Here is a 19,518-nt window from a genome sequence, read left to right as displayed (position 1 = left end):
ACTTATCATCTCACAGTTCTGAAGGCTGGAAGTCTGAGATCAAGGTGGTGAGGCCTCCCTCTTTGGCTTGCAGATGGCCGCCTTCTCACTGTGTCCTCACATGGTCGCCCCTCTGTGCCCGCACAGCCAGAGTCCTAGTGCCCTCTTCTTACAAAGACACCAGTTAGTTTGGATCAGGGCCCACCCATCCAACCTTATTTTAACTTAGTCACTTCTTTAAAGGCCCCATCTCCAACTACAGTCACATTCTGAGGTATGGGGAGCTAGGGCTTCAACATACAAATTTTGGGGGACACAGTTTCAGCCCATAATATCTATGGAGCCAGAAAGGAGATTAGTAGTTGCCAGGGGCTAACAACAGGGAAATGGGGAGTGACTGCTAATGGGTACTGGGTTGCTTATGGGGCAGTGAAAATGTTCTAAAATTGATTGTGAAGACAGTTGCATAACCTTGGAAAAATACTAAAAACCACTGAATTGTATCAAGGGTGATTTTTATGGTATGTGAATTATGTATCTTAATTTAAAAATAAGAGTATTTGCTAACCTCAAGGAGAGATTAATATAGGTGCCAGTGGAAGAAAGACAAGGCAAAATAAAGACAAAGGCATGCAGAAAATGGTTTTTCTGTGATGTCTCTCTCTCCTTTCCGTAACTCCCAGCCAGGACTCCTTTGGCTGGGTTTCCAAGTGCCTTTGACAAACCACCAGCTCAGGGCTTCTTTCCCCCAACCACCACCCCCTAACCTCGTTGCCAGGCTACGGAAATCCAGAGCACTGCTTGAGAAAGGAAAGCCAAGGACAGAACAGAGCCCTGGGGAGGAGCTCGTGGTGGCCAAGCCGAAGGAGGCAGGGAATTCCGGTGGCCCAGAGCCCTGGCAGAGGCTGCCACTGCGTTGAGCCCGTCACTTTGTTGAGTTTCGCGGTGTCGCTGTGCTTGGAAAGACAATTTCCTTTCAGCAGCACTGGTATGGACTTTGGATGATCTTGCCTGCTTCTTCATTTCTCTCTTTCTCATGAAAGCCTTTCTGTTCTCGGTAAGTAATTGTTCCTATTCTGTGTCCTCAGTGAGCATGGGGAAGAGTGGCCAGTTTGTGGCACATTTTTTCTGCGATGCAGCCCAGAGGCCTTGATGTCCTATGGCACTGCGCTTTGGCAAAGGCATGTTCTTACAATCAGCTCGTCCATGCTCTTGTCTGGGAGTGGGTATGGGCACACAAACACACGGAGCTCCATGACTTCACCCCTAGCCACTGTCATAGGGAACCACAATTTGTTAAATGCATGAGGAAACACAGTATTAAAAAAAATATTTCCAGCTGGGCGTGGTGATTCACGCCTGTAATCCCAGCACTTTGGGAGGCTGAGGCGGGTAGATCACCTGAGGTCAGGAGTTCGAGACCAGCTGGCCAACATGGTGAAACCCCATGTCTACTAAGAATACAAAAATTAGGGCGCAGTGGTGCATGCCTGTAGTCCAGCTACTTGAGAGGCTGAGACAGGAGAATCGCTTGAACCTGGGAGGTGGAGGCTGCAGTGAGCCGAGATCACACTACTGCACTCCAGCCTGGGCGACAGAGCGAGACTCTGTCTCGGTAAAAAAAAAAAAAAAAAAAAATCTTTCTCTGTAAAAATTATCCTGATCTAAAATATGATACACGTGTGTGTGTGTGTGTGTGTGTGTGTGTGTGTGTGTGTGTGACTTAGGCTGTCACAAATCTTGAAAGGTCATACAAAAAGGCATACGGAAAGAAGCCCAGCGAGAAGAGTTTTTCTGCTGATGAAGACACAAAAGGCACTGCAGCAGATCCTGCTGGGACAGGTAGCAACTATTCGTGTGATTGCTAACAAATTGAATTTGTGGCGTCTTTGGTGTTTCTGTATTTGATGTCCTCGGTTCATTGGACAACAGAGCCATTATTGGTGGCAGGAAATATCACTGTACATTTATACTGAAAGTCTGTAGTTCTGGCAAAATTAAAACTTTGAGAACATAAAGTTGCAAATTCTAATAACACCTTTAAAAAGTCAGTTTTCTTTCACATGAATGCATGTGAAAAATTCACGCAGCTTTTTGTCATCCAAGGTCCCAGGGAGAGAGCACGAGCGTTGAACCTGCACCAGCAGCCCGGGCGAGGCGGCTCCTTGTGCTAGGGCGCCCTCTAGAGCCGAAGAGCGGAAGCGGCGCGGGCGGCGGGCGGCAGGCGGCGCCTCTGCACCCAAGAAGCGCTTACCCCCAAAACATATGCTGGGCCCCAGGTGCCAGCCTGGGTAACCAGCACGAATGAACAGAGATACCCCAGGCTGTGTACATCCTTGGTGATCCCCTAGATTCATCCGTTGAGTTTTAAAACCGAGAAATTTGATATCCAGAGAAGAAAGACCCTTTTGAGGCCAGGATTCCATGGGAAGAAAACCCTCTCCCCCACCCCTTAATACCCACCCTCCCCAGCCAACAGGACCCTTGGGGAAGAAAACCCTCTCCCCTACCCCTCATACCTCCCCCCAGATCCCCCATCCCCTCAGGGGAAGGAAGACCCTCTCCCCCACCCCCTCGCGAGCCCCCTCCCACCCCAGACGACAGGATCCTTGGGGAGGAAGACCCTCTCCTCCCACAAACCCCTCCTCAGCCAACAGGACCCTGGAGGAGGAAGACCCTCTTTCCCACCCTTCACGACCACTGCCCACTCCCCGGCCCCAGCCAACAGGACAGATGAGGTGCAGGCAGGCTCATGGGTTCGGTGGAGGGAGTTTGGGATCACCCCAAAGCTTTTTCCATTTTCGGGGTCAGCAGCCTGGCTGGTGGCCAGAACCAGCCAGTTCTGTGAGAACACTGGAGGCATGAGCAGCCCCTGCTGAGCAAGTGGCAGCAGCCTGGCCAGGGAGGCGTGGGTGTCACCACCAAACCCCTGCTGAGCAAGTGGCAGCAGCCTGGCCAGGGAGGCGTGGGTGTCACCACCAAACCCCTGCTGAGCAAGTGGCAGCAGCCTGGCCAGGGAGGCGTGGGTGTCACAAGTGAAGGGCCCAGTGGGGCCGGGGGCTGTGACCACATGTGGAGGGCCAGGGCCTGGGTGCGGGGCCTGGGCCGGGGGCTTCCTTTCTTGGGGCTGAGGTTTGCTCATCTGTGAGTCAGGCTGAGGCACCCATGCCTTGGGGTGGCCTTGAGGTTAAGGGGTCTGTCTGTGTGAAACGTTCAGGGCTGGGCCTGCCCTCAGCACACTCAACAGGTGACAGAGACCATGACCATGATGTCGGACCCGTCAGCCGCCCTTACAGGTGAGCACATCGCACATCCAGGGGGAGCTGGTGATGACATCACCTGGTCCTCACCTGAAGCAGCTGAACCTCTGAGACCCTGGGCAGCACTGTTCACGCTTCCTTTATTTTCCGTACCTCACTGCTGCCTGAAGCCCCAAATATACAGCTTGGGTAAACCATTTCCCCTGAATTGTGTTCACAGATTAAAAGATGCTAATGGAAGATCCAGAAATTTCTAAGAAATATAAAAAACCAATATGTCAATATTGGAAACCATATTGGCCCCTGACACAGCTCAATGCCACACACTTGTTCCTCTGCCCCCCCCAATATACAAACATGTACATACACACACAGACACATAAGTACACACAAACATTTGGGAACATGCACAAAGACATGCAGATACACACACGTATACAGACACACATGAGCATACACAAAAACACAGGCACACATGAGCACACACAGAGACACACATTACACACAGACACACAAGAGCATGCACAAAGACACAGGCACATGAGTGCACACACAGACACACACACATGAATGAGAAGACAGCAAAAACATGACCAGACACGAGAAAAGATTCAGTGGTATAGAATAGGGGAATTCATCTGAAATTTCAGAATAAATATACCATATATAACAAGTTTACTTTTTAAGACAGCAGAAAAAAGAAGACCTAATCCATAGTCCCAAACAGGTGTGAGAGATTATTTCATCTAACACAGGAGAGCATGCTGAGATGGGTGAAGATTGACTTTGGATTAAAAACATGATTTCATTTTTAAAAGCAATAGAAACAAAATGACAGCTACATTTGCCCTTCAATCTAGCAACCCTATCTGCTAGAAATCTATCTAAACCTTACACCGGCATAAGCACAGAGCGATCTGGGCACAGTGTTGTTAATTACAGCATTATTTGTGATAACACAAGATCAAAACCACCAAAATGTCCATGAGTAGTGGGCTGACTATGAAGCCACAAGAAGAGGAAGATCTCTGTGGACTGATATGTCAAGATCTGCGGGATATCATATCCGGGAGGGAAAAATCAAGGGGCAGAACAGAAGAAATAGATGGCTGCGTCTTGTGTCATATATGTGGGGAAATAAGAATATGTGTGTATATATTAGCAAAAAGAAGGATAAAGCCTAGGCCAGGTGCAGTGGCTCACACCTGTATTCCCAGCACTTTGGAAGGCCAAGGTGGGAGGATCCCTTGAGTCTGGGAAGTTGAGGCTGCAGTGAGCCATAATTATACCACTGCACTCCAGCCTGGGCCACAAAGCAAGACCCTGTCTCTCTCTCTCTCTCTCTCTCTCCCGCTCTCTCTCCCTCTCTCTCTCTCTCCCGCTCTCTCTCCCTCTCTCTCTCTCTCTCTCTATATATATATATATATTTTTAAAGATAAACCAGAAACTAACAAAGATGGTTACAAACAGCGAACCCTAGGGGGAAAATGATGGCATGAAAGTGACAGTTCAATCATTAACCCTCTAATCCTCTTTGATTTTTGTACCGTTCAATTAAATCATACAGAAAACGGTTTATACAATTGAAAACTGTAATGTGTGAACCTAATTGTATATCAAATTGGTAACGTAACCACATACAGAAAACAACCATTTCTTGGTCTTTAAAACACAGTATTTTTATTTACTTTATTTACATGCTTAGTGAAATACAGTGTAAGTACAAAAGAAATTTAAAAATCTTAAACTGAATTTAGCAATTTGTCAGTAATAATATTAGAATTATTGTTTTGAAATTATTTTATGTATAAGATAAAATAAGTAATTTTGAATGCTCTTATAAACCAAGGTTTTTAGTGTGAGAAAAGAATACAAGTACAAAATAAAAGTCCATGCAAAATTTTACAATGTTATGTTTGCACTGAAAATATTAATATGAACTCATGCTTTATTTGTAAGATATATTTTCTAACTTGAAATATATCTACTGAAGGAGCCTAGAAGCTCTGACACCAGTAGCACTGAGCACCCATTCTCACACCCAGATTTGATCACTAATGTTATTCTCACTAAAAGGAACAAGAACCCTACAGCAGATTGAATTTTGTTGTTGTTGTTGTTGTTTTGTGTGTTGTTTTTCTTTTTCTTTTTTGAAACAGAGTCTTCCTCTGTCCCCCAGGCTGGAGTGCAATGGCATGATCTCAGCTCACTGCAACCTCTGCCTCCCGGGTCCAAGCGATTGTCCTGCCGCAGCCTCCCGAGTAGCTGGGATTACAGGTGCCCACCACCACACCTGGCTAATTTTTTTGTATTTTTAGTAGAGACGGGGTTTTCACCATGTTGGCCAGGCTGGTCTTGAACTCCTGACCTGAGGTGATCCGTCCACCTCGGCCTCCCAAAATGCTGGGATTACAGGCGAGAGCCACCGCGCCCGGCCCAGATTGAGTTTTGGCCAAAGTTCTTTCCCCATCCCTGCACCCATCGCCCTTGCCATCTTCTGTGCAGACCCTCCCACTGAAGGTGACGTGGTTTTCTCAGTATTTGGCTCTGTGGAGTCTTGGCAGACACACTGGGCATCCTTGCGTGTGGCAGATGCACCTGACAGCTGTAACGGAAGTGTGCCCTGAGACCCGCCCGGTGGTTTAAAAAGAGCGTGTGTTCAGAGTCCCCAGCTAAGGAATCCAGGAGTGGCCAACCTGGAGATCCACTCTTCATCCATGAAGGGATCTGCACCCCTGGCCCAGCCCTTGGAGCGCAGGCTGTACCAGGGGATCAAGGCCCTTTGTTTTGGGTCAGATGGAGGCTGCTAGCTGGAGGGTGCAAAGGGAAAATGCTGTGTAAACGGCATGCTCTTTACAAACAGTAGTGGTTTTCCCGTCCGGCAGCCGCCACTGCATGTGTCTCCCATGCTGGCTCCAGGTCTCCTGTGGGCCTCTTGGACATGGCACCACCCCTGTTGGAGCCCACAGGAGCTCAGCACAGTGATTGGGGGGCTAGGCAGGAGGTGGGAAGAAGCCCCGTGCCTGCTGAGCCCATGGGATGCACCGAAGCGGGGTGGAGATCTGTGGGGCAATCCCAGGTGGGCCCTCCACACCAATGTGGGGTCGGTAGCTGCTATCCTTGATGGATGGGGCCCATGCCTGAGTAGGGAGATGCCCCTAAAACACCAGAGGGTCTGGAAGAGCGGCTGCAGGGTGTGGATCCGACTAAGTGAAAGTCAGGCCCCCCAGCCATGGCCCCTGAGGTCAGCGGCCACTGAGGTCAGCACAGCGCAGGCGGGTTCCTCAGCTACAGGGCCACTATGACTAGAAAGACGGGTGAGACTTGCTGGGGCTGAGATCCTGGAGACCTTACTCCTCTGCCTGCTGGCACAGGATGACAAAACAGACACCCTGGCTTGTTGCATGCCCATTGGAATAGTCACTGGCCACCACGTCAACTGGTCAGGGCTATTATTACTAAATCGTCCTGAAGCCCTAAGTTCCGGGATTCCATGGAGGGCTCTAGCATGGAGAAGAGTGAAGACTGGGATGAGCCCATAGGTGTTCCTCTCCTCTCTGCGCCACCAGCAGGCACCACCAAGATAAAGGCAGACCAACTGCAGCTGCAGGGAGCAGCCCCCAAGATTTGCCCCTGCCTGCAAGATGGCAGCTTGGGCCAACACTGCTGTAGAATGGATGGAGCTGAGAAATGGGTTCAGACAGAAGGGCAGAGAGTTGGTCATGGGGTGGCTTCTCTGTCTACGGGAACAGATGGAGGGTATTGTCCTCTGCTGGGTTGAGATGAGTGAAATGGCATCGACCACAGGCCACCTTGCCCTGAGGCAGCACCTCTGTGGCACCAGTAATGAGGATCGGGCCATCCCCCACCTCGGCTGGGTGTTGGTGGCTGCAAGGCAGCCTGGCCACATAAGGGGGACATCCCATGTCTCCTTTTCGATGGCAGACTATGGAGAATTTCAGGACAGCCCCTGGGAATTGGGGACTTAGCCCCCTGTATGTGCTGAACCTTGTTGGGGTCCCAATGACGAGCTTCTCACTGACCGCATGAAAGACGCCATCCTAAAGTGTGTACTCAACCAATGGATGGTGCGCTGGTGTCTGTCCTGAGCCCCATCCTGACCCAGTGTCTCGGGGTGGGAGGTGGGGTCCAAGTGGCCACTGACTTAGGGGAAATGGAGAAACTGTGTGGGTGAGGGGTGTGTGTTGCTGGCACAAAAGACAAGTGACCTGAAGGGAAGGAGATGGCCGAGGAGCCCATCAAGGCGACCCACTGACAAATGTAGCATGACCTGGTAGTGTCAGGGACATCTACTGTGAAAACAGATAAACGGCCTAGTGCTGTTCCAGTCAGACTGTGGCAGAAGCTCAGGCCAGGGCAATGCTTCACTAAGGAGCCTTGGTTTCAGCCCACACCAACGGCCACACACGGCCGGCACCAACCTCTCTAGACAAGGATGAAGGCCAAGGCCATGGAATCCCAATAACAGCAATACAGCTCTTCATCAGAACCGTATCCAGAATCCTCCTGCTTCTCATCCCTGTCCCCGAAGCCCCTGGTCCGGGCCACAGCCCCTCCCACCTGGACAAGTCCGGGTCCCCATCACCACTCTCTGCCCACCTGTGCATACCTGTCTCCTCTCAGCACAGCATCAGGCTCAGTCTGGGCCGTCCCTCCTCCATCCTCCCGTCCTCCCTGCTCACCCCTCTGACCTCCTTGCTGCTTCCTGAGGATGGAGTCAGGGTCCAGGGCAGGGCCTCTGCCCTCGAGGGCCCTTCCTGGGGAGCACTCTTCCCTCAGAGGCCCTGTCAGAGGCATTTGAACCAGAGCGACTCCATCTTGAGTAGGGGCTTGGTAAAATAAGGGTGAGACCTACTGCATACCCAGTAAGTTAGACATTCTAAGTCACGGGATGAGATAAGAGGTCAGTATAAGGCACAGGTCATAAAGACCTTGCCGATAAAACTGGTTGCAGTAGAGGAGAGCCCAAATCCCACCAAAACCAAGATGGCGATAAGAGTGAGCTCTGGTCGTCCTTGATGCTACGCTCCCACCAGCGCCATGACAGTTTATGGTCTGAAAAAGGGAAGCATGAATAATCCACTCCTTGTTTAGCATATCATCAAAAAATAACCATAAAAATGAGCAACAAGCGGCTCTCGGGGTTGCTCTGCCTATGGAGTGGCCGCTTCTTTATTCCTTTCCTTTTTAATAAACTTGCTTTCACTTTACTGTCTGAACTCGCCCTGGATTCTTTCCTGCGCAAGATCCAAAATCCCTCTCTTGGGGTCCGGATCGGGACCCCTTTCTGGTAAGAGCCCCCTCCTCCTGCCCACTTCATCTGGGCTCACCTGCCACCAGCCCCCATCCCCTTCACAGCTGCCCCACGCTGCCCACTCCTGGACCCCTCTCCCACCTGCCTGGCTTTGTCATCGCACAGGTCACCTCCTTCCAGACCATGGCAGCTAAATCTTAGACCTCTTTACTGTTTCTCCCACCGAAGCTCCAGGGCCAAGGAGTCCACTGTTCACCCACATTTCCTAAAAGCCCAGAACAGCACCTGCACACAGGAGGCATTTAATACATGTTTTTGGGTGAAAGAACGATGGATGAATAAATAAAAAGCAACTCGGGTTTCTCTAAGTGTGTCCACAGCTTACTGCATGGGTCTGTGTTTGAATGCCGTTCCCTACAAAAAAGACAAGAAACCAGCACTGGGGCTTGAAAAGATAGATTTCCTTCACCTCCAAGCCTTCACCCACCCTCACCTGATGACAGGTTTCACCCTGCACAGCTTGATAAGCCTTTGGAAACAAGCTTCCTATTGGTGTTGAATGAGCACAACTTCTTTATCCAATGTGTGGTAAAAGCTCTAGTTTGCTGTCCCCCTTTTTCGGAACAAGCGACGTTTTAGAGCATCTGAGGATCAAAACCGATGCTTTAGAGCAGCGGGTCTCAAGGTGTGGTCTTGGACCCGCGTCACCCGGCGACTTGTGAGAAATGCACATCCCTGGGCCCCACAGAGCTGTGGCCTCAGGCGGGGTGGGGCCTCGAAAACTGTTGTCACAAGCCCCCCAGGTGATTGATGCCCACTCAAGTTGAAGAACCAGAGCTCCTGGGGGAGAGGAGGAGGGGGCTAAACAAACACAGTCACCTGAAGACTTGGAAGGAGATGTTTACACCTTTCCAAAAACTCATTGATGTGGAGATAATTCCGTAAATCACTTGCTCCAGACCCATCTGGAAGTCCAGCCCAGACTCCATTCCCAGGCACAGGGACGTCCCACCTCCCCGGGTACTGACCCTTCCATAGGCACCTTGATGAGATTAAAAAATACGCCAAAAACCTTTCTGTTGACAATACTCAGTGTCAAATACCGCTGTCCTCGCGGGAGGCGTATTTGCATTCGATTAATATGTGCATAAAATGTTGTCCTTGTCTGAGCCCAAATACACAAATTGGAAAATCAAAGCGGGCCCCTTCACACCTTTTGCTGGCTTCATCCTGAACATTTATTTGTTTTAAAACAACTTCCTCAGCGAATTTCCTTTCTAAAAGAAGCTCCTCTCCATTTTAAAGGGAAATTACCCCTCCTTCTCCTTCTCCTCAACCAATTTCTGACAGTGACCCCTTAATGAGAGCCAGCGAGGTTGCAACTGGCATTTTCTCCATCTTCCGTTTTAAAGTCATAGGTGAGGCTTTTAGGAAATATTCTCAAGGAGATTCAGATGGCTTCAAAGAACTGGCATTTTGTATGGAATTTATACTAATGTCCAACTAATGCTTTTGTGGTGTGTGTAAGGCAAATAATTATTGAAATGCAGTAGACTTTGACTCATGTTCCTATGAGGAAATTATAGAATGATCTCTAATAAAATACTTAAAGGCATTAAAGAATACATGTTCTACTCCAAATAGCATTTCATCATTAATGCAGAATTTTAACTAGTACCTACTAAGAGCAAAAATAGGAAAAATGTCAACTTCTAATGAAAAGATTTGAAGTGTTTGATAATGTCTAGCAACTATTGGTGGTAACTAATTTTTGATGTCTCCAGGGCACCAAAATTGTTTTTATGGTTTTTTGACAAAACTTTTCTGTCTCTGAGACTGATTCATTGAGCATCTTAAAGGCTATCATTTACATAGTGACTTCATTTTTCTCATGACCAAAGATGTGGAAATAGCAAAATGTGACCAATTTTATTATTAAACAGACTTTAGAAATGATTTCATCCAACCCTGTGTCTTCCCAACAAGGGAAAGGGGAGATGTTTGTGAGAATGCGCCCTGTGCCCGGCGCCCAGGATGGGTGGGCACCATTCCGGCCCCTAATGCCTTTCCACCGTTTTCTGTCTGTCTGAATGAGATGCTTCAGAAATAATTTTTTGTAACACTTTTTAACACCTTGGAATCATTAAAGGAATCTGTTTTCTTGCTAATTATAAATAAATGGAGTCAAAGTCTAAGGCCCTTTTACTATATTTTCAGTGTTTACCATAATTTGGGGTGTTGCTCCCTACTTTATGCTAGTCTAAGGCTCAACCTGCATTCACTTCTAGGTCCATCATGCACACTTTAAAGTCTATGTTACCTGGCCTGTGGAAGGGAGATCTGAATTTTAGTATCCTAAATGTTAGGCTTCCTCTGGCTCTTCCCCCACTCCGGCTTTGGTTTCCTCTTTTTAGGAGCTGTGTGTGTTGAGTTCAGAGCAGAGAGGCCTGGAGGGGCCCACCTGGCGGTCTCACTTGCTAGAGGTTTTCTTACATTAACCTTCTTGTGGCATGACGTCATCTTGCCGGATTTTCATGTCATTTTCCTAGGCCCAAAAGCTAAGGAATTTAGTCAGTGATGGGCAGAGAAAGCATCTGCCTTCAAACGCATTGTTGAAATTGACTTTTGAGGAATTGGACAGATTTTATATAGTTATGTCCACAATAAATAGAATGAATTTTCAAGTTAGAAAATGACTCACCTGGCTGGGTGCGGTGGCTCACGCCTGTAATCCCAGCACTTTGGGAAGTCGAGGTGAGTGGATCACCTGAGTTAGGAGTTCGAGACCAGCCTGTCCAACATAGTGAAACCCTGTCTCTACTAAAAATACAAAATTAGCCAGGCGTGGTGACACATGCCTGTAATCCCAGCTACTTGGGAGGCTGAGGCAGAAGAATCGCTTGAACCTAGGAGGCAGAGGTTGCAGTGAGCCGAGATCATGCCACTGCACTCCAGCCTGGGTGACAAGAGCAAAAAAATTCCATTTCCAAAAAAAAAGAAAATGACTCACCTTGTGTTTAAACACCTTATTTAATGCTGGAGGAATGTAAGGAGTATTAGAAGGTAATGGATTTGAAGGGCCTTATAAGGAAACAGGAAGAGAGAAGAATTTTTCCATGAGGAAATAATTTTCATTTTACAGTTAGAAGAATTAACACCTAGACAAATGAAGTGACTTACTCAGGACAAGGCTCCTACCCCTGGGGCTCAGAAGTACTTGGGAATTACTTCCAAGACATATAAACAATATCGAGCTTTGGGTTTATTTTATTAGTTAATTATACTTATGACAGGAATATAGTTTAGGCTTTTAGTAAATGTATGCTGTGTTGAATTAGTTGAACTTTAAAAATGGATTACTTTCTCAAGTGTATTTTATTAATCTTTCTCTCAATTGCCATTTTAACCAGAGACTTACAATGTAATTACATTTTTAAAGGATATGGTTGTGTTTTATTGCACCTTGAACTGCTAAATTTAAATTTGTTTTCGCTTTTTCATGCTTTTGATTTTTTCTTCATCTAAAGGATCTAGACCCACATTTACCCAAATTAGTGGGCATTAATGTCAAGTGGACTGTTGAAACAGCAGAGTAAAAAAAGTATAATTCAGAGGACTCACATGCAGAGTGGAAACACCCAACCTCCCTGTCCTCCTCAAGCCCCTAACATGTAGGCTCTGCTACCACGGGTTTCAAAACCGGGCCCACAGATGTGTTTCAGGGGTAACAATATTTTGGAGGAAAAATTCAAAGCCCTTTTTTTTTTTTTCCTGTTCAAGTAGCTATGAACATGTAAGCCACTGATTTTTCTCATCCGGGGAACACCGATGATGACATTTGTCACCGATGATGACATTTGTTGAGTTGTAAATCTCTGGGTTAGACCAAAGGATGAGACCAGTGCAGAACAAGGTACTTAAAGCGTTGACCACAGGCCTAGTCAGGGAGGCAGCAGCCCATCTCTCCAAGGACTGCCAAGGGCAGGTGTATCAGGCTCTACCGTCCTTCCACATGAAACTTGGCATGACCAGTACTTTGAAGCCTGAACGAAAGACGACAGATCCAGCCAGGCTTGGTCTACAGAATCGTGCCTTTCCCCACCTCCATCCACCAGGAAAGAGGAGCCTGATTTAGGATCCCCTGTTTGAAGTCTGAAGAGGGCAGATTCCAATCTTCCCCATTTTCAAAATCACAAACTTGCCTTTGCTGCAGAATTAGAGCTCTACAAATTCGCTCTCTCAGAGTTGATAACTGCCAAGATAAAATGGTTAACTTGAAGGATTTTAATAGAATAAATGTTAATTGTTTAGTAGGAACCAAGACACAAGTGAAAGTGCTAGCATTTGGCAGACTTTGATGGATTTGAAAATCCTATCATTTATTGTTTTTAGCAAACATTTTCCATTAATGACCATACTTGAAGACATTTATATCAAATAGATAATTAATAAAAGTATATACATAGCAGCAATGCTAAAGTGATTATAACTAAATAATTAGTTCTGGCGCCAGAAATAATTTAACTTTTTAAAAAACTAATAGCAAATTCTATTTGTTTTGCTACTTTGCATACATTAGGTGGACAATAAATAATGGTTTGTTGTGGGCTGTGCTTTAAAACACCAAAATAACTAATTATTTGATTAAAGTGGTGCTTTGTCTCAGGAAACCTAGTATACAATTTCCTGAGTCCTTGAACTCAATGGAGAAGACCATAGCATGTACAATTACACTGTTTCCTAAACAGGGTGACCAGAGTCCGATCAAGACAACCTATCTCAGTTTGTGAGCATCATTATTTTTTAATACTCTCAGTAGAGTGTGTTTTGCAATTCACAGTGACATTAAATCTCCATTGGTTATTTGCACAAATGATTGCATGTGATGTATGCATATGTATGTATACATGTGCATATGTGTCTATATATCTTTTAAAATTATACCAAAAACAAAGAACAAGGTCAACTCTCTTCATTCCATCATGAGTGCATTACTGAAGCATTTATAGTATCTCTCCTATATAGAAGTGAACTACTCAGTAACCTCAGCTATTCAAGACTTCACAGATAACAAGAAATAAGGAAAATGATCTTAAGAATCAAAATAGATGTCACAGAGCCCATGAACTAAATAGTCATAATTGTTGAAATCTTGATAATAATAGAATAGCAAGCGCTTATATAGGATTTACTGTGGGCAGCCTGCCTCCAAATGCTTTATACGGATCAGCTAATTTAGTCTTCACAAAAACCATGTAAGCTAGGCATTATTAGTATCAACTCCATTTTGCAGATGATGAAAATTGAGGTATAAAGAAGTCAAGTAACTTGTTACAGTCTTGTAGCCTGTCAAGCGGTAGAGCTGGCATTTGAACCCGGCAGGTGGCTGCAGGTTTTCAGCCCCCAGACACTTTTCTCTGGCCTTTTAGCCTCTCAAATGGACTTTGTGTCACAGTACTTCTATACGTTCATGCATTTTCCTTGTAGGTGGGATAAATATTCATCTAAACTTTATGAGGCATTTTTCTATTTTCTTTACAGTTGACCAACCAAATATCTGATTTTTAAAAGTGTTGTTGTTTATAAATGATGGTCATTATAGTCATAGATTTTTCTTAAAAATCTCTAGTTTTCTCCCCAGTTCTAACAAGCATGGATATCTGTTTTCCTTGCACATGGCAGATCAGAAGTAGTGACTGAAACCCGGGAGTGAGGCAGTGAAACAGTCAGCCGCAAGAGTCTCAGGTCAGGGCAACGAGAGAGGGAGAAGGCCCAGGCCTGCTAGTGCGGGCCTGGAGATTGTCACCACTATGAAACAGAGATGGGCTGCTGGTGGTCACTGGGATGTTGCAGAGTCCTCAAGAGCAGGTTTCCCTGGGGTGGAAATCTAGCAAGGCCCTGGGCAGGCTTACCAGGGGCCTCGTCTGCATCCCCTCAGAGGTCTCTGAGATAAGGAGGGATGAGGGAACCCAGGACTTCTGAGGACACCTGTGAAGAGGTCTCTGGTAGCAGGACCCCGATACCCCCAGGAACACCCTAAAGATATGCCCTTGACTTGAAGAATGGAGCCATCAGCAGTGGAAAGAGCACTTTTGATGTCTGATGGTATTAAAATACATTCCACCTTTGTTTCTTGGAACTTAAAGCAAATTCTTGTAGAGGACGGTAACTGAAAGAGCGGCCCCTTAGTTTGGAGATGGGGCCCTATCATGGTGGAATCTTCCCCAAGCCCTCCCACCTCCATTCCAGGAAGAGACAAGAGCTGGGGCGTCATCCAGCAGGAAGAATGGGGGCGCTGCTCCCCTTCTGCTTGAGCCTGAGTCGGCAGGCTTGCTGTGGCTGCGGGGATGACAGCTGCACCTCCTGCACAAAGCAGGATCATGGCCACAGCAGTGGGGACCTAGACAGCTGGGGCCACTAGACCAGGCCACCAGACAGACAGAGGGCTGGAGAAATGCAGAGGTGGCAGCAACACACACAGGCAGGCAGGCAGGCATCAGGGGCTGTCAGCAAGAGAATATAAGATGCTCATGGCAGTAGAAGTGGGCCCCAGGAGCGGCCCAGCAGTTCCTGGATTGGTTCTGCAGACCTGAAGCTCTCCCAGGTCCTCGATGAGCTCAGGCCTTGGCCTTCCTCAGCTCTCCTCAGAGGTTTGACCACTTACTCTGTCAAATGAGGTAATGAAAGGGAACTGGCGACAGGTTTAGAATGTATTACACAGTAGGCCGTGAGCGGTGGCTCATGCCTGTAATCCCAGCACTTTAGGAGGCCAAGGCAGGCGGATCATGAGGTCAGGAGTTTGAGACCAGCCTGGCTGGTATGGTGAAACCCCATCTCTAGTAAAAATACAAAAATTAGATGGGAATGGTGGCGCACGCCTGTAGTCCCAGCTACTTAGGAGGCTGAGGCAGAAGAATCACTTGAACCCAGGAGGCAGAGGTTGCAGTGAACTGAGATCATGCCACTGCACTCCAGCCTGGGTGACAGAGCAAGACTCCGTCTCAAAAAAAAAAAAAAAAAAGAATGTATTATATAATAATAATTATCTATACGGAAATGTTACATTCAGGGCATGGGAATCAACTCCAGAAAGAAATCCAAAGTTCTAAAAGTATAAGATATCATAAGCCTGGAATAGTGAAATGTGGGAGAGGAAGTGCTGAAGAATCAGGGCCTGCTCTCACATTTACGCTCTGGACACACTATGCGCTAATCACAAGCAAGGCCAATCGTGAAAAGCAGGGGTTTTTGAATGAAAAAATTCGTTCATCTCAACGGTGGAGATGTTCATTTTTGCTTATTGGAGATAAAATAATATAATCAGAGACATCATAGTTAAGCTTAACAAAATAACATTATTAAAAACTTTTATACACAATGAAAAGGAACTCTGTTTTGTAAGAGACAATGAAATCTGAAAACAATAAATGTAAAAAGATGATACAGGTTTACATCCAAAATGCACACGGATTGATATGAATGTATAGGCATGAACATATAACCCACACTTTGCTAAACAAGTACTCAAAGGATACTTACGCTTTACACATCAGCAGTAACCACGTATATTTATAGATTATGTGAAGCCTCATAACCTCTTCATGACGTAAAGGGCAGGTGTGACCATCCTCTTTCCACGCACTGGATACTGAGAAACAAGCTTGGTGCAGGCATCCTGGAAAGCAGTCTGGCTGTCACAATGGAAGCAGGGCCATTGTCCCTATGCTTTGGCTTCTTAGTGTCCTTTGAAAACTATAATCCAGGGGTATGGTGAAAATATTTGTACTAAAGCTATTTTTTTTTTTTTTTTGAGATGGAGTCTCGCTCTGTCGCCCAGGCTGGAGTTCAGTGGTGTGATCTCGGCTCACTGCAAGCTCTGCCTCCCGGGTTCACACCATTCTCCTGCCTCAGCCTCCCGAGTAGCTGGGACTACAGGCACCCGCCGCCACGCCTGGCTGATTTTTTTTGTATTTTTAGTAGAGACGGGGTTTCACCATGTTAGCCAGGATGGTCTCGATCTCCTGATCTCGTGATCCGCCCGCTTCGTCCTCCCAAAGTGTTGGGATTACAGGCGTGAACCACCGTGCCCGGCAGTACTAACGCTATTGATAACAGCCAAGTTAACAATAACTCAAATGTGCAACCATTGAGAAATGCTTGTATCACACTGCATTATGCTTATCTTTTCACATAATGTATGTCTCCTGGCTAGATGAAAATTTGGGGTTAGGAACCTTATCTCAGTTATTTTTATTTCCTTGGCATTTGACAGAATCTGGCACATAAACACTCAATCAATGTTTACCAAGAGGAAATTAGCTGAATTGAAGTAGGTAATTGGGTGTAACAATGTTACCATAATTATGTAAATTATTTTGTGCTACATGGAAATATATACACAATATAATTAAAAAATCAAAACACCAAACAAAATGTGTGCACCAATTCCAACTAGGTAAATTATAGATGTCTATCATGAGAGAAAGCATCATTTGTAATAATGATAAGACAAGTCTGGTTGGAATCACAGTGAGACCTTGTTCTAGTTTTTTAACAAGTCTCAGTTTGTTCACCTGCATAATTAAATATCTTCTTTGCAAGGCTGTGGTGACTATATATTCAATTAAACCCACATGGAGTATAGAACAGAGTTTGGCTTATAATGTGTAAAGCAGATAATTGTTAAGTAATAATGAAATAGATGTTCTAAAGAAAATAGAACCCAGCATGGAGCCTGGCACTCGGTAGGTGCTCAATAAATAGAAATCACTTTTGTTATTTTTAGAAATAGAGGGGGACATAGTGATGTTCAGAGTTAATGAGTTAGTCTAAAAGTGTATTTGTGTAAAATCAACTATAATAATACATGGTAAAAACAAACAAGTCAGAGAAGGAGGGAAGTAGGATACATTTTTGAAACTGTCAAACAAAAAAATGTTTTAAAATTTATTTTTAAATCCTGCTACCCACATGTCTTAGTCCAGTTTGTGCTGCTATAAGAGAACACCTGACACTGAGTAACTTACAAAGGCCAGGTATTTATTTCTCACAGTTCTGGGGCCTGATCAAGGCCCTGGCAGCTCAGACCTAGCCTCACTGCTTCCAATATGACACCTAAGATGCCGCATCCTCCAGAGGGGAGGAACGCCATGTCCTCGCATGGCAGAAGAGCAGGAGAGAGAGAGAGAGCAAGAGAGAACACCCACTCCCAACGGCCCTTTTTACAGGGGCATTGAACCATCATGAGGGCAGAGCTCTCATAACCTAAACACCTCCCACGAGGCCCCACCTCCCAACACTTTTGCACGGGCGACTAAGTTTCTAATTCATGAATTCTGAGGGGCACATTCAGACCTTGGTACCAGGCAACCCGACCATCCAGCCTGTCTCATTGCCCTAAACTTTAGGTTTGCTGAAGTTTTACTTTTAGATTTCTAGGGTAGAAAGGGACCTTATAAATTGCTGCTTATTTCATTTATACCTATTGCTTGAAAGAATTTGATGTGGCTTATAGTAAACACACACATACACAATCACACTTTTTTTTTTTTTTTAAGAAAAGAAAATATAATTGAATGTTTAGGACAGAATATCAAATTATAGCTCATTCAGCAAATGTTCGCATCCTTAGCACGGTCAGTCTTCGTTTGTATTAGGATACAAACGTCACAATAGCCAGTGTGCATACAGCACTTGCTATGGGGCAGGCACTGTTGTAAGCACTTTGTGGGGATCAATTCACCTGGCCAGCACCCCGCTGTGGGATGGGTTCTATTGTTGTCGTTTCCAGTGTGCAGATGAGAAAAAGGAAGCACAAGAAGCTCATGTGACCTCTGCTGGGAGGCAGCAGGGCTGCCAGCTGAGCCCTATGGTCTGGTTAGAGGCCACGTTCCGAAACATCACAAGTTCTAAAATGCTGTGGGGACTTTCTCAGAAAGTTCAACCGAGTTAGGGACAGAGACACATGAACAAGCTTACTGTCTAAAACGTGCTGGGTGCAAAAGACACATGAACAAGCTTACTGTCTAAAACGTGCGGGGTGCGAAAGACACATGAACAAGCTTACTGTCTAAAACGTGCTGGGTGCGAAAGACACATGAACAAGCTTACTGTCTAAAACGTGCGGGGTGCGAAAGCAGAAATGTATCCGTGACCTTTTAGTGGAAATGAAGATGACGCTACAAGACACTGGGCGGATGGGAGGCCGGGTGCTTTGCTCTCCGGGACCCTAAGTTGCTAAAGAACAAAGTTTCAGGTTGGGCGCGGGAGCTCACGCTTGTAATCCCAGCACTTTGGGAGGCCAAGGCGGGTGGATCACCTGAGGTCGGGAGTTTTGAGACCAGCCTGGCCAACATGGAGAAATCCTGTCTGTACTAAAAATACAAAAATTAGCTGGGCGTGGTGCTGGGTGCCTGTAGTCTTAGTTACTAGGGAGGCTGAGGCAGAAGAATTGCTTGAACCTGGGAGGCAGAGGTTGCATGAGCCAAGATCTCGCCACTAGATTCCAGCCTGGGTGACAGAGCGAGACTCTGTCTCAATTAAAAAAAAAAAAGTTTCGAAAGCTTGGAGGAAGAAACAGCCACTTTAGTTTCCTGTCTTAGTCACCTCGGGCGGCTGCGACATGTGACCGCAAACTGGGCGGAGGACAACCACAGAAGTTTATGTCTCACAGTTTGGGTCCAGACATCCAGAACTGAGGCGTCGGCCTCTCCAGATAGCAAGAGATGGTGCGGTCAAGACAGCGTAAGCCCAGGAGCCCAGGTGACTGGGCTGTGTCTGCACAGCCTTTGGATAAGGCCTCAGAAAGATCATAGCCTCAGCATTCTGCCCCACCAAGCATGCCTTAGAGAGGTCAGGGCTGAGCCTCATGGATCAAACCAGGGAGCCCCTGAGGAGCCGAAGGGTGTTGACTCCGAGTCACCTCAGCAGGACTCAAAGACAGAAAAGGGCTTGCCTCAGAAACATCGGTAGGTGAGGCCTTCGGCTCATGGAGTAGACCCAGGT

General features: G+C 46.4%; 1 long non-coding RNA gene across 1 annotated transcript; it reads left to right on the top strand.

Annotated features, from left to right (window-relative positions):
* The first annotated feature begins 728 nt into the window (after positions 1-728).
* LOC117980761 (uncharacterized) lies at positions 729-6,663 on the top strand. The gene is made up of 3 exons (XR_004672273.3): positions 729-1,036; positions 1,727-1,821; positions 2,086-6,663. It is a non-coding gene; the product is annotated as an uncharacterized LOC117980761 (long non-coding RNA).
* Positions 6,664-19,518: the final 12,855 nt, after the last annotated feature.

Source organism: Pan paniscus, chromosome 5 (assembly GCF_029289425.2).
Source record: "Pan paniscus chromosome 5, NHGRI_mPanPan1-v2.0_pri, whole genome shotgun sequence".
Taxonomy (NCBI): Eukaryota; Metazoa; Chordata; class Mammalia; order Primates; family Hominidae; genus Pan; species Pan paniscus.
Note: the sequence above shows the minus strand (reverse complement) of the source record. Positions and strands in the feature narration are given on the sequence as shown.